Here is a 13,802-nt window from a genome sequence, read left to right as displayed (position 1 = left end):
CTTCTGGGTGAGTCTCTAAGAGCTGTGAGTCCTTCTGGGTGAGTCTAAGAGCTGTGAGTCCTTCTGTGTAAATCTAAGAGCTGTGAGTCCTTCTGGGTGGGTCTCTAAGAGCTGTGAGTCCTTCTGGGTGGGTCTCTAAGAGCTGTGAGTCTTTCTGGGTGAGTCTCTAAGAGCTGTGAGTCCTTCTGTGTAAATCTAAGAGCTGTGAGTCCTTCTGGGTGAGTCTCTAAGAGCTGTGAGTCCTTCTGGGTGGGTCTCTAAGAGCTGTGAGTCCTTCTGGGTGGGTCTCTAAGAGCTGTGAGTCTTTCTGGGTGAGTCTCTAAGAGCTGTGAGTCCTTCTGTGTAAATCTAAGAGCTGTGAGTCCTTCTGGGTGAGTCTCTTAAGAGCTGTGAGTCTTTCTGGGTGGGTCTCTAAGAGCTGTGAGTCCTTCTGGGTGAGTCTCTAAGAGCTGTGAGTCTTTCTGGGTGAGTCTCTAAGAGCTGTGAGTCCTTCTGTGTAAATCTAAGAGCTGTGAGTCCTTCTGTGTAAATCTAAGAGCTGTGAGTCCTTCTGGGTGGGTCTCTAAGAGCTGTGAGTCCTTCTGGGTGAGTCTCTAAGAGCTGTGAGTCCTTCTGGGTGAGTCTAAGAGCTGTGAGTCCTTCTGTGTAAATCTAAGAGCTGTGAGTCCTTCTGGGTGGGTCTCTAAGAGCTGTGAGTCCTTCTGGGTGGGTCTCTAAGAGCTGTGAGTCTTTCTGGGTGAGTCTCTAAGAGCTGTGAGTCCTTCTGTGTAAATCTAAGAGCTGTGAGTCCTTCTGGGTGAGTCTCTAAGAGCTGTGAGTCCTTCTGTGTAAATCTAAGAGCTGTGAGTCCTTCTGGGTGAGTCTCTAAGAGCTGTGAGTCCTTCTGGGTGAGTCTCTAAGAGCTGTGAGTCCTTCTGTGTAAATCTAAGAGCTGTGAGTCCTTCTGGGTGAGTCTCTAAGAGCTGTGAGTCCTTCTGTGTAAATCTAAGAGCTGTGAGTCCTTCTGGGTGAGTCTCTAAGAGCTGTGAGTCCTTCTGGGTGAGTCTCTAAGAGCTGTGAGTCCTTCTGTGTAAATCTAAGAGCTGTGAGTCCTTCTGGGTGAGTCTCTTAAGAGCTGTGAGTCCTTCTGGGTGAGTCTCTAAGAGCTGTGAGTCCTTCTGTGTAAATCTAAGAGCTGTGAGTCTTTCTGGGTGAGTCTCTAAGAGCTGTGAGTCCTTCTGTGTAAATCTAAGAGCTGTGAGTCCTTCTGGGTGAGTCTCTAAGAGCTGTGAGTCCTTCTGGGTGAGTCTCTAAGAGCTGTGAGTCCTTCTGGGTGAGTCTCTAAGAGCTGTGAGTCCTTCTGGGTGAGTCTCTAAGAGCTGTGAGTCCTTCTGGGTGAGTCTCTAAGAGCTGTGAGTCCTTCTGGGTGAGTCTCTAAGAGCTGTGAGTCCTTCTGGGTGAGTCTCTAAGAGCTGTGAGTCTTTCTGGGTGAGTCTCTAAGAGCTGTGTGTCCTTCTGGGTGAGTCTCTAAGAGCTGTGAGTCCTTCTGGGTGAGTCTCTAAGAGCTGTGAGTCCTTCTGGGTGAGTCTCTAAGAGCTGTGAGTCCTTCTGGGTGAGTCTCTAAGAGCTGTGAGTCCTTCTGGGTGAGTCTCTAAGAGCTGTGAGTCCTGTGTAAATCTAAGAGCTGTGAGTCCTTCTGGGTGAGTCTCTAAGAGCTGTGAGTCCTTCTGGGTGAGTCTCTAAGAGCTGTGAGTCCTTCTGGGTGAGTCTCTAAGAGCTGTGAGTCTTTCTGGGTGAGGCTCTAAGAGCTGTGAGTCTTTCTGGGTGAGTCTCTTAAGAGCTGTGAGTCTTTCTGGGTGGGTCTCTAAGAGCTGTGAGTCCTTCTGGGTGAGTCTCTAAGAGCTGTGAGTCTTTCTGGGTGAGTCTCTAAGAGCTGTGAGTCCTTCTGTGTAAATCTAAGAGCTGTGAGTCCTTCTGGGTGAGTCTCTAAGAGCTGTGAGTCCTTCTGGGTGAGTCTAAGAGCTGTGAGTCCTTCTGTGTAAATCTAAGAGCTGTGAGTCCTTCTGGGTGGGTCTCTAAGAGCTGTGAGTCCTTCTGGGTGAGTCTCTAAGAGCTGTGAGTCCTTCTGGGTGGGTCTCTAAGAGCTGTGAGTCCTTCTGGGTGGGTCTCTAAGAGCTGTGAGTCTTTCTGGGTGAGTCTCTAAGAGCTGTGAGTCCTTCTGTGTAAATCTAAGAGCTGTGAGTCCTTCTGGGTGAGTCTCTAAGAGCTGTGAGTCCTTCTGGGTGGGTCTCTAAGAGCTGTGAGTCCTTCTGGGTGAGTCTCTAAGAGCTGTGAGTCTTTCTGGGTGAGTCTCTAAGAGCTGTGAGTCCTTCTGTGTAAATCTAAGAGCTGTGAGTCCTTCTGGGTGAGTCTCTAAGAGCTGTGAGTCCTTCTGTGTAAATCTAAGAGCTGTGAGTCTTTCTGGGTGAGTCTCTTAAGAGCTGTGAGTCTTTCTGGGTGGGTCTCTAAGAGCTGTGAGTCCTTCTGGGTGAGTCTCTAAGAGCTGTGAGTCTTTCTGGGTGAGGCTCTAAGAGCTGTGAGTCTTTCTGGGTGAGTCTCTTAAGAGCTGTGAGTCTTTCTGGGTGGGTCTCTAAGAGCTGTGAGTCCTTCTGGGTGAGTCTCTAAGAGCTGTGAGTCTTTCTGGGTGAGTCTCTAAGAGCTGTGAGTCCTTCTGTGTAAATCTAAGAGCTGTGAGTCCTTCTGGGTGAGTCTCTAAGAGCTGTGAGTCCTTCTGGGTGAGTCTAAGAGCTGTGAGTCCTTCTGTGTAAATCTAAGAGCTGTGAGTCCTTCTGGGTGGGTCTCTAAGAGCTGTGAGTCCTTCTGGGTGAGTCTCTAAGAGCTGTGAGTCCTTCTGGGTGGGTCTCTAAGAGCTGTGAGTCCTTCTGGGTGGGTCTCTAAGAGCTGTGAGTCTTTCTGGGTGAGTCTCTAAGAGCTGTGAGTCCTTCTGTGTAAATCTAAGAGCTGTGAGTCCTTCTGGGTGAGTCTCTAAGAGCTGTGAGTCCTTCTGGGTGGGTCTCTAAGAGCTGTGAGTCCTTCTGGGTGGGTCTCTAAGAGCTGTGAGTCTTTCTGGGTGAGTCTCTAAGAGCTGTGAGTCCTTCTGTGTAAATCTAAGAGCTGTGAGTCCTTCTGGGTGAGTCTCTAAGAGCTGTGAGTCCTTCTGTGTAAATCTAAGAGCTGTGAGTCTTTCTGGGTGAGTCTCTTAAGAGCTGTGAGTCTTTCTGGGTGGGTCTCTAAGAGCTGTGAGTCCTTCTGGGTGAGTCTCTAAGAGCTGTGAGTCTTTCTGGGTGAGTCTCTAAGAGCTGTGAGTCCTTCTGTGTAAATCTAAGAGCTGTGAGTCCTTCTGTGTAAATCTAAGAGCTGTGAGTCCTTCTGGGTGGGTCTCTAAGAGCTGTGAGTCCTTCTGGGTGGGTCTCTAAGAGCTGTGAGTCTTTCTGGGTGAGTCTCTAAGAGCTGTGAGTCCTTCTGTGTAAATCTAAGAGCTGTGAGTCCTTCTGGGTGAGTCTCTAAGAGCTGTGAGTCCTTCTGTGTAAAGCTAAGAGCTGTGAGTCCTTCTGGGTGAGTCTCTAAGAGCTGTGAGTCCTTCTGGGTGAGTCTCTAAGAGCTGTGAGTCCTTCTGTGTAAATCTAAGAGCTGTGAGTCCTTCTGGGTGAGTCTCTAAGAGCTGTGAGTCCTTCTGTGTAAATCTAAGAGCTGTGAGTCCTTCTGGGTGAGTCTCTAAGAGCTGTGAGTCCTTCTGGGTGAGTCTCTAAGAGCTGTGAGTCCTTCTGTGTAAATCTAAGAGCTGTGAGTCCTTCTGGGTGAGTCTAAGAGCTGTGAGTCCTTCTGTGTAAATCTAAGAGCTGTGAGTCCTTCTGGGTGAGTCTCTAAGAGCTGTGAGTCTTTCTGGGTGAGGCTCTAAGAGCTGTGAGTCTTTCTGGGTGAGTCTCTAAGAGCTGTGAGTCCTTCTGTGTAAATCTAAGAGCTGTGAGTCCTTCTGGGTGAGTCTCTAAGAGCTGTGAGTCTTTCTGGGTGAGTCTCTAAGAGCTGTGAGTCCTTCTGTGTAAATCTAAGAGCTGTGAGTCCTTCTGGGTGAGTCTCTAAGAGCTGTGAGTCCTTCTGGGTGAGTCTCTAAGAGCTGTGAGTCCTTCTGGGTGAGTCTCTAAGAGCTGTGAGTCCTTCTGGGTGAGTCTCTAAGAGCTGTGAGTCCTTCTGGGTGAGTCTCTAAGAGCTGTGAGTCCTTCTGGGTGAGTCTCTAAGAGCTGTGAGTCCTTCTGGGTGAGTCTCTAAGAGCTGTGAGTCCTTCTGGGTGAGTCTCTAAGAGCTGTGAGTCCTTCTGTGTAAATCTAAGAGCTGTGAGTCCTTCTGGGTGAGTCTCTAAGAGCTGTGAGTCCTTCTGGGTGAGTCTCTAAGAGCTGTGAGTCCTTCTGGGTGAGGCTCTAAGAGCTGTGAGTCCTTCTGGGTGAGGCTCTAAGAGCTGTGAGTCCTTCTGGGTGAGGCTCTAAGAGCTGTGAGTCCTTCTGGGTGAGGCTCTAAGAGCTGTGAGTCCTTCTGGGTGAGTCTCTAAGAGCTGTGAGTCCTTCTGGGTGAGTCTCTAAGAGCTGTGAGTCCTTCTGGGTGAGTCTCTAAGAGCTGTGAGTCCTTCTGGGTGAGTCTCTAAGAGCTGTGAGTCCTTCTGGGTGAGTCTCTAAGAGCTGTGAGTCCTTCTGGGTGAGTCTCTAAGAGCTGTGAGTCCTTCTGGGTGAGTCTCTAAGAGCTGTGAGTCCTTCTGGGTGAGTCTCTAAGAGCTGTGAGTCCTTCTGGGTGAGTCTCTAAGAGCTGTGAGTCCTTCTGGGTGAGTCTCTAAGAGCTTTACACACCTGGATTGTACAATGTTTGCACATTATTCTAAAAACACATCTCCAAGCTCTGTCAAGTTGGTCGTTGATCATTGCTAGACGGCCATTTTCAAGTCTTGCTCATACATTTTCAAACCGATTTTAAGTCAAAACTGTAACTAGGCCACCCAGGAACATTCACTGTCTTCTTGGTGAGCAACTTCAGTGTATATTTGGCCTTGTGTTTTAGGTTATTGTCCTGCTGAAAGGTGAATTCATCTCCCATCTCTCTGGTGGAAACCAGACTGAACCAGGTTTCCCTCTAAGATTTTGTCGTTGCGTAACTCTGTTGAGTTTATTTTTGTCCTCAGAATATGAAGTGGTACTCAGTGATGTATTGGTTTTGCCACAAACATAACACGTTGTAATCAGGACATAAAGTTAAAGTTATAAAGTTCTTTGCCCCATTATTTGCAGTTGTACTTTAGTTCCTTGTTGCGAACAGGATCCATGTTTTTATTCTGTACAGGCTTCCTTCTTTTCACTCTGTCATTTAGGTTAGTATTATTGATTAACTACAATGTTGTTGATCAATCCTCAGTTTTCTCCTATCACAGCCATTAAACTCTGTTTTAATGTCACCATTGACCTCATGGTGAAATCACTGAGTGGTTTCCTTCCTCTCTGGCAACTGAGTTAGGAGGGACGTCTGTATCTTTGTAGTGTCTGGGTGTATTGGTACACCATCCGAAGTGTAATTAATAACTTCACCATGTTCAAAGGGGTTTTTAATGTTTTGTTTTGCATGGCATTGGAAAACCTCCCTGGTCTTTGTGGTTTTGAATCTGTGTTTGTAATTCACTGCTCGATTGAGGGACCTTACAGATAATTCTATACTGGGGTACAGAGATGAGGTGGTCATTCAAAAATTATATTAAACACTATTATTGCACACAGAGTGAGGCCATGCAACTTATTATGTCACTTGTTGCGCAAATGTTTACTCCTGAACTTATTTAGGTGTTTCCATAACAACGGGGTTGAATAGTTATTGACTCAAGACATTTATGCATTTATTTGTTAACATTTCTGTCTGACCCGGCCTGGTATAGAGGTCCTGAGTGGCAGTCTGTCTGACACCGCCTGGTATAGAGGTCCTGGGTGGCAGTCTGTCTGACACCGCCTGGTATAGAGGTCCTGGGTGGCAGTCTGTCTGACACCGCCTGGTATAGAGGTCCTGGGTGGCAGTCTGTCTGACACCGCCTGGTATAGAGGTCCTGGGTGGCAGTCTGTCTGACACCGCCTGGTATAGAGGTCCTGGGTGGCAGTCTGTCTGACACCGCCTGGTATAGAGGTCCTGGGTGGCAGTCTGTCTGACACCGCCTGGTATAGAGGTCCTGGATGGCAGTCTGTCTGACTACTGCTGTACAACTTCACACCGCTCCTTGCTTCAACCCGCTCCTTGCTTCAACCCGCTCCTTGCTTCACACCGCTCCTTGCTTCACACCACTCCTTGCTTCACACCGCTCCTTGCTTCACACCTTTGCAGGAAGAGTAGAACTAAATAGAACAGAAGGACATTTCTCAGTTTAGGTTTGTTAAAGGGATTTCATCTCCGGTGACTGGGCAGGAAGAGACTTGGGGCACTTCCTGATTTATGTTTTCCAGTCCTGTTCCTGGTTTCCTCCCTGAGGATGGTGTGGGAAGGAAGGATAGGGGAGGGGGGAGGAGCTGTGTCTCTACCCAGGCTGTGTGTGTGTTTTAAGCCGATCCTTAACTATTTAGAGTTAATGCCTAAACTTCACCCTAAGCACAAAATGTGATGTTTGGAACAACTTCTAAATGTTACGTTTGAGAAATATGGATAAACGTGAGACTGAGACAGCTGATTGGACAAACACAGACCAGAAAGAAATGGAAGGATTCAGTGTTCACTAGTAGAACCAGCTGAATCTCCTCCGTTACGTCAACCTGTTGATGTGTTCACTACTAGAACCAGCTGAATCTCCTCCGTTATTTCAACCTGTTGATGTGTTCACTACTAGAACCAGCTGAATCTCCTCCGTTATGCCAACCTGTTGATGTGTTCACTACTAGAACCAGCTGAATCTCCTCCGTTATGTCAACCTGTTGATGTGTTCACTACTAGAACCAGCTGAATGTCCTCCGTTACGTCAACCTGTTGATGTGTTTACTACTAGAAGTAGTGTCCTGCTGGTTAGTGTCTAGTCTACACTATTAAACAGGGATTCACTGGTACAGACTATAATTCAGATGTAGTGTCCTGCTGGTTAGTGTCTAGTCTACACTATTAAACAGGGATTCACTGGTACAGACTATAATTCAGATGTAGTGTCCTGCTGGTTAGTGTCTAGTCTACACTATTAAACAGGGATTCACTGGTACAGACTATAATTCAGATGTAGTGTCCTGCTGGGAGGGACAGTGATGATGATGATAATCAACACCAAGAGGTTTAACTGTGTCTGATCCTATACAGACATGAGGGAAGGGACAGTGATGATGATGATAATCAACTCCAAGAGGTTTAACTGTGTGTCTGATCCTATACAGACATGAGGGAAGGGACAGTGATGATGATGATAATCAACTCCAAGAGGTTTAACTGTGTGTCTGATCCTATACAGACATGAGGGAAGGGACCGTGATGATAATCAGTGATGGTGTATTTATGTATGTATGTATGTTATGGCAGCAGTACTGCTAAACCTGTCTGACCGGTAATATTGGAGGTTATTCAGAAAGAAAAAAATATAGGACACACACACACACAGACAGAGAGATGTAGAGATCAGCATTGGTCTCTGGTGGAATATTCCATGGGTCTGATCGCTACTGAAACCAGCCAGTGTCAGCAGGTGTGTGTGTAAAATAGTTCCATTGTGTCCATCTGGTTGACATGTGTGGCGATCTCAATTGCAGCCAGAGGAGGAGGGTCAGTTTATACAGGAAATGTATCCGATTAAAAAAAAAAAAAAAAGTATTTGTAATCATGACAATTACAACAATACTGAATGAACACTTATTTTAACTTAATACATCAATAAAAACTATTTAGCCTCAAATAAATAATGAAACATGTTCAATTTGGTTTAAATAATGCAAAAACACAGTGTTGGAGAAGTAAAAGTGCAATATGTGTCATGTAAAAAAGCTAACGTTTCAGTTCCTTGCTCAGAACATGAGAACATATGAAAGCTGGTGGTTCCTTTTAACATGAGTCTTCAATATTCCCAGGTAAGACGTTTTAGGTTGTAGTTATTATAGGACTCTTTCTCTCTATACCATTTGTATTTCATTAACCTTTGGATATTGGATGTTCTTTTAGGCACTTTAGTATTGCCAGTGTAACAGTATAGCTTACGTCCCTCTCCTCGCTCCTCCCTGGGCTCGAACCAGCAACACAATGACAACAGCCACCCTCGAAGCAGCGTTACCCATGCAGAGCAAGGGGACCAACTACTCCAAGTCTCAGAGCGAGTGATGTTTGAAACGCTATTAGCGCGCACGCCGCTAACTAGTTAGCCATTTCACATCGGTTACACCAGCCTCATCTCGGGAGTTGATAGGCTTGAAGTCATAAACAGCACAACGCTTGACGCACAACGATGAGCTGCTGGCAAAACGCAGTAAAGTGCTGTTTGAATGAATGTTTTTACGCGCCTGCTTCTGCCTACCATCGCTCAGTCAGATACTTGTATGCTCAGTCAGATTATATGCAACGCAGGACATGCTAGATAAACTAGTAATATCATCAACCATGTGTAGTTAACTAGTGATTATGATTAATTGATTGATTGTTTTTATTAAGTTTAATGCTAGCTAGCAACTTACCTTGGCTTACTGCATTCTCGTTGCACTTGTGGAGTGCAACGAGAGAGAGGCAGGTCGTTATTGCGTTGGACTAGTTAACTGTAAGGTTGCAAGATTGGTTCCCCCGAGCTGACAGGGTGAAAATCAAGACAAGTGTGTCTTGCCTACAGTCAAGCATGGTGGTGGGAGTGTCATGGTCTGGGGCTGCATGAGTGCCGCAGGGCAGTATTCCAACATGATAACGACCACTAACGCACCTCCAAGACGACCACCGCCTTGCTAAAGAATCTGAGGGTAAAGGTGATGGACTGGCCAAGCATGTCTCCAGACCTAAACCCTATTGAGCATCTGTGGGGCATCCTCAAACGGAAGGTGGAGGAGTGCAAGGTCTCCAACATCCACCAGCTCCGTGACGTCGTCATGGAGGAGTGGAAGAGGACTCCAGTGGCAACCTGTGAAGCTCTGGTAAACTCCATGCCCAAGAGGGTTAAGGCAGTACTGGAAAATGGTGTCCACACAAAATATTGACACTTTGGGCCCACTTTGGACATTTTCACTTTGGGGTCTACTCACTTTTGTTGCCAGCGGTTTAGACATTAATGACTGTGTGTTGAGTTATTTTGAGAGGACATCAAATTTACACTGTTATACAAGCTGTACACTCACTACTTTACATTGTAGCAAAGTGTCATTTCTTCAGTGTTGTCACATGAAAAGATATACTCAAATATTTACAAAAATGTGAGGGGTGTACTTACTTTTGTGATCTACTATATATTGATTGCAATTGTTCCCGAATGAGTGAGTGTTCATGTGCAAAGGATGAGCATTTCAATTAATATAATTATCAACTCTGTAGTGACTTCTCAGCTTGCTCCCGCACATTCTCCTATCATTTCTTGAAACCATATTTACTTTGTGTGTTTGTGTGTGCACTTCTGTGATTGTTTAGTTAGTTCATAAATAAATGATTTAAGACAATTGATGTATGGATGACTCATAGTGAAGACTGGGTTCCAACAATTTACAACATTTGGAATGAGACTAACGTGAGAAAATAAATAACTAATTAATTTGAAGACTAAATGATCAGATATAAAATATCTGAAAAGTTATGTTAGGAAAATTATAACTTTAATCTGAATATTTTTCCTTGGTGCACCGACTTCCTAGTTAATTACAGTTACATGATTCATCAGTTTAATCGCGTAATACTAATTACAGAGAATCTTTGATAAAAACCTCTTCATTTTATTGTATTATTTTTTAGCTTTATTTAACCAGGTAGGCTAGTTGAGAACACCTTTATTTAACCAGGTAGGCTAGTTGAGAACACCTTTATTTAACCAGGTAGGCTAGTTGAGAACACCTTTATTTAACCAGGTAGGCTAGTTGAGAACACCTTTATTTAACCAGGTAGGCTAGTTGAGAACACCTTTATTTAACCAGGTAGGCTAGTTGAGAACAAGTTCTCATTTACAACTGAGACCTGGCCAAGACAAAGCAACGCAGTTCGACAGATACAACGACAGAGTTACACATGGAGTAAAACAAACATACAGTCAATAATACAGTATAAACAAGTCTATATACAATGTGAGCAAATGAGGTGAGAAGGGAGGTAAAGGCAAAAAAGGCCATGATGGCAAAGTAAATACAATATAGCAAGTAAAACACTGGAATGGTAGTTTTGCAATGGAAGAATGTGCAAAGTAGAAATAAAAATAATGGGGTGCAAAGGAGCAAAATAAATAAAAATTAAATACAGTTGGGAAAGAGGTAGTTGTTTGGGCTAAATTATAGGTGGGCTATGTACAGGTGCAGTAATCTGTGAGCTGCTCTGACAGTTGGTGCTTAAAGCTAGTGAGGGAGATAAGTGTTTCCAATGTCAGAGATTTTTGTAGTTCGTTCCAGTCATTGGCAGCAGAGAACTGGAAGGAGAGGCGGCCAAAGAAATAATTGGTTTTGGGGGTGACTAGAGAGATATACCTGCTGGAGCGTGTGCTACAGGTGGGAGATGCTATGGTGACCAGCGAGCTGAGATAAGGGGGGACTTTACCTAGCAGGGTCTTGTAGATGACATGGAGCCAGTGGGTTTGGCGACGAGTATGAAGCGAGGGCCAGCCAACGAGAGCGTACAGGTCGCAATGGTGGGTAGTATATGGGGCTTTGGTGACAAATGGATTGCACTGTGATAGACTGCATCCAATTTGTTGAGTAGGGTATTGGAGGCTATTTTGTAAATGACATCGCCAAAGTCGAGGATTGGTAGGATGGTCAGTTTTACAAGGGTATGTTTGGCAGCATGAGTGAAGGATGCTTTGTTGCGAAATAGGAAGCCAATTCTAGATTTAACTTTGGATTGGAGATGTTTGATATGGGTCTGGAAGGAGAGTTTACAGTCTAACCAGACACCTAAGTATTTGTAGTTGTCCACATATTCTAAGTCAGAGCCGTCCAGAGTAGTGATGTTGGACAGGCGGGTAGGTGCAGGTAGCGATCGGTTGAAGAGCATGCATTTAGTTTTACTTGTATTTAAGAGCAATTGGAGGCCACGGAAGGAGAGTTGTATGGCATTGAAGCTTGCCTGGAGGGTTGTTAACACAGTGTCCAAAGAAGGGCTGGAAGTATACAGAATGGTGTCGTCTGCGTAGAGGTGGATCAGAGACTCACCAGCAGCAAGAGCGACCTCATTGATGTATACAGAGAAGAGAGTCGGTCCAAGAATTGAACCCTGTGGCACCCCCATAGAGACTGCCAGAGGTCCGGACAGCAGACCCTCCGATTTGACACACTGAACTCTATCAGAGAAGTAGTTGGTGAACCAGGCGAGGCAATCATTTGAGAAACCAAGGCTGTCGAGTCTGCCGATGAGGATGTGGTGATTGACAGAGTCGAAAGCCTTGGCCAGATCAATGAATACGGCTGCACAGTAATGTTTCTTATCGATGGCGGTTAAGATATCGTTTAGGACCTTGAGCGTGGCTGAGGTGCACCCATGACCAGCTCTAATACCAGATTGCATAGCAGAGAAGGTACGGTGAGATTCGAAATGGTCGGTAATCTGTTTGTTGACTTGGCTTTCGAAGACCTTAGAAAGGCACGGTAGGATAGATATAGGTCTGTAGCAGTTTGGGTCAAGAGTGTCCCCCCCTTTGAAGAGGGGGATGACCGCAGCTGCTTTCCAATCTTTGGGAATCTCAGACGACACGAGAGGTTGAACAGGCTAGTAATAGGGGTGGCAACAATTTCGGCAGATAATTTTAGAAAGAAAGGGTCCAGATTGCCTAGCCCGGCTGATTTGTAGGGGTCCAGATTTTGCAGCTCTTTCAGAACTTCAGCTGAATGGATTTGGGAGAAGGAGAAATGGGGAAGGCTTGGGCAAGTTGCTGTTGGGGGTGCAGTGCTGTTGACCGGGGTTGGAGTAGCCAGGTGGAAAGCATGGCCAGCCGTAGAAAAATGCTTATTGAAATTCTCAATTATGGTGGATTTATCAGTGGTGACAGTGTTTCCTATCTTCAGTGCAGTGGGCAGCTGGGAGGAGGTGTTCTTATTCTCCATGGACTTTACAGTGTCCCAGAACTTTTTTGAGTTAGTGTTGCAGGAAGCAAATTTCTGCTTGAAAAACCTAGCCTTGGCTTTTCTAACTGCCTGTGTATAATGGTTTCTAGCTTCCCTGAACAGCTGCATATCACAGGGGCTGTTCGATGCTAATGCAGAACGCCATGGGATGTTTTTGTGTTGGTTAAGGGCAGTCAGGTCTGGGGAGAACCAAGGGCTATATCTGTTCCTGGTTCTAAATTTCTTGAATGGGGCATGTTTATTTAAGATGGTTAGGAAGGCATTTAAAAAAAAATATCCAGGCATCCTCTACTGACGGGATGAGATCAATATCCTTCCAGGATACCCCGGCCAGGTCGATTAGAAAGGCCTGCTCCCAGAAGTGTTTCAGGGAGCGTTTGACAGTGATGAGTGGAGGTCGTTTGACCGCTGACCCATTACGGATGCAGGCAATGAGGCAGTGATCGCTGAGATCTTGGTTGAAGACAGCAGAGGTGTATTTAGAGGGGAAGTTGGTTAGGTTGATATCTATGAGGGTGCCCGTGTTTAAGGCTTTGGGGAGGTACCTGGTAGGTTCATTGATAATTTGTGTGAGATTGAGGGCATCAAGTTTAGATTGTAGGATGGCTGGGGTGTTAAGCATGTTCCAGTTTCAGGTCGCCTAGCAGCACGAACTCTGAAGATAGATGGGGGGCAATCAGTTCACATATGGTGTCCAGAGCACAGCTGGGGGCAGAGGGTGGTCTATAGCAGGCGGCAACGGTGAGAGACTTGTTTTTAGAGAGGTGGATTTTTAAAAGTAGAAGTTCAAATTGTTTGGGTACAGACCTGGATAGTAGGACAGAACTCTGCAGGCTATCTTTGCAGTAGATTGCAACACCGCCCCCTTTGGCAGTTCTATCTTGTCTGAAAATGTTGTAGTTTGGAATTAAAATTTCTGAATTTTTGGTGGTCTTCCTAAGCCAGGATTCAGTATTCATTTAATGATAGTAAAGACACGACACTGGGATTGAACCCACTATCTTGGTGTTGCAAGAGTCATGCTCTTGTGTCACTGGCCTACACACAATACCCCATGTTAAAGTTAAATAATGTTTTTAGAAATGTTTACAAATTAGTTACAAATGTCAAGCGTAGAGGCACTGAGTCTGAAGGTAGGCCTTGAAATACATCCGCAGGTACACCTCCAATTGACTCATGTCAATTAGCCTATCAGAAGCTACTAAAGCCATGACATCATTTTCTGGAATTTCCCAAGCTGTTTAAAGGCACAGTCAACTTAGTGTATGTAAACTTCTGACCCACTGGAATTGTGATACAGTGAATTATAAGTGAAATAATCTGTCTGTAAACAATTGTTGGAGAAATGACATGTCATGCACAAAGTAGATGTCCTAACCGACTTGACAAAACTATAGTTTGTTAACAAGAAATTTGTGGATTGGTTAAAAAACGAGTTTTAATGACTCCAACCTAAGTGTATGTAAACTTCCCACTTCAACTGTATATAGCCATGTAATGTGTAGAACACATTTTAAATCTGAATGTTCTGTAACATTAAACCCTCCTGAACAGGCCCCATGGGCTAGAACCTGG

At 45.2% G+C, this 13,802-nt stretch overlaps 1 protein-coding gene across 1 annotated transcript in view; it reads left to right on the top strand.

The window, feature by feature from the left end:
• LOC116362117 (calcium-regulated heat stable protein 1-like) overlaps window positions 1-13,802 on the top strand; it is a 29,167-nt gene that overhangs the window by 9,095 nt on the left and 6,270 nt on the right. The window lies entirely within an intron of this gene.

This window comes from Oncorhynchus kisutch, unplaced genomic scaffold (genome assembly GCF_002021735.2).
Source record: "Oncorhynchus kisutch isolate 150728-3 unplaced genomic scaffold, Okis_V2 scaffold788, whole genome shotgun sequence".
Taxonomy (NCBI): Eukaryota; Metazoa; Chordata; class Actinopteri; order Salmoniformes; family Salmonidae; genus Oncorhynchus; species Oncorhynchus kisutch.
Note: the sequence above shows the minus strand (reverse complement) of the source record. Positions and strands in the feature narration are given on the sequence as shown.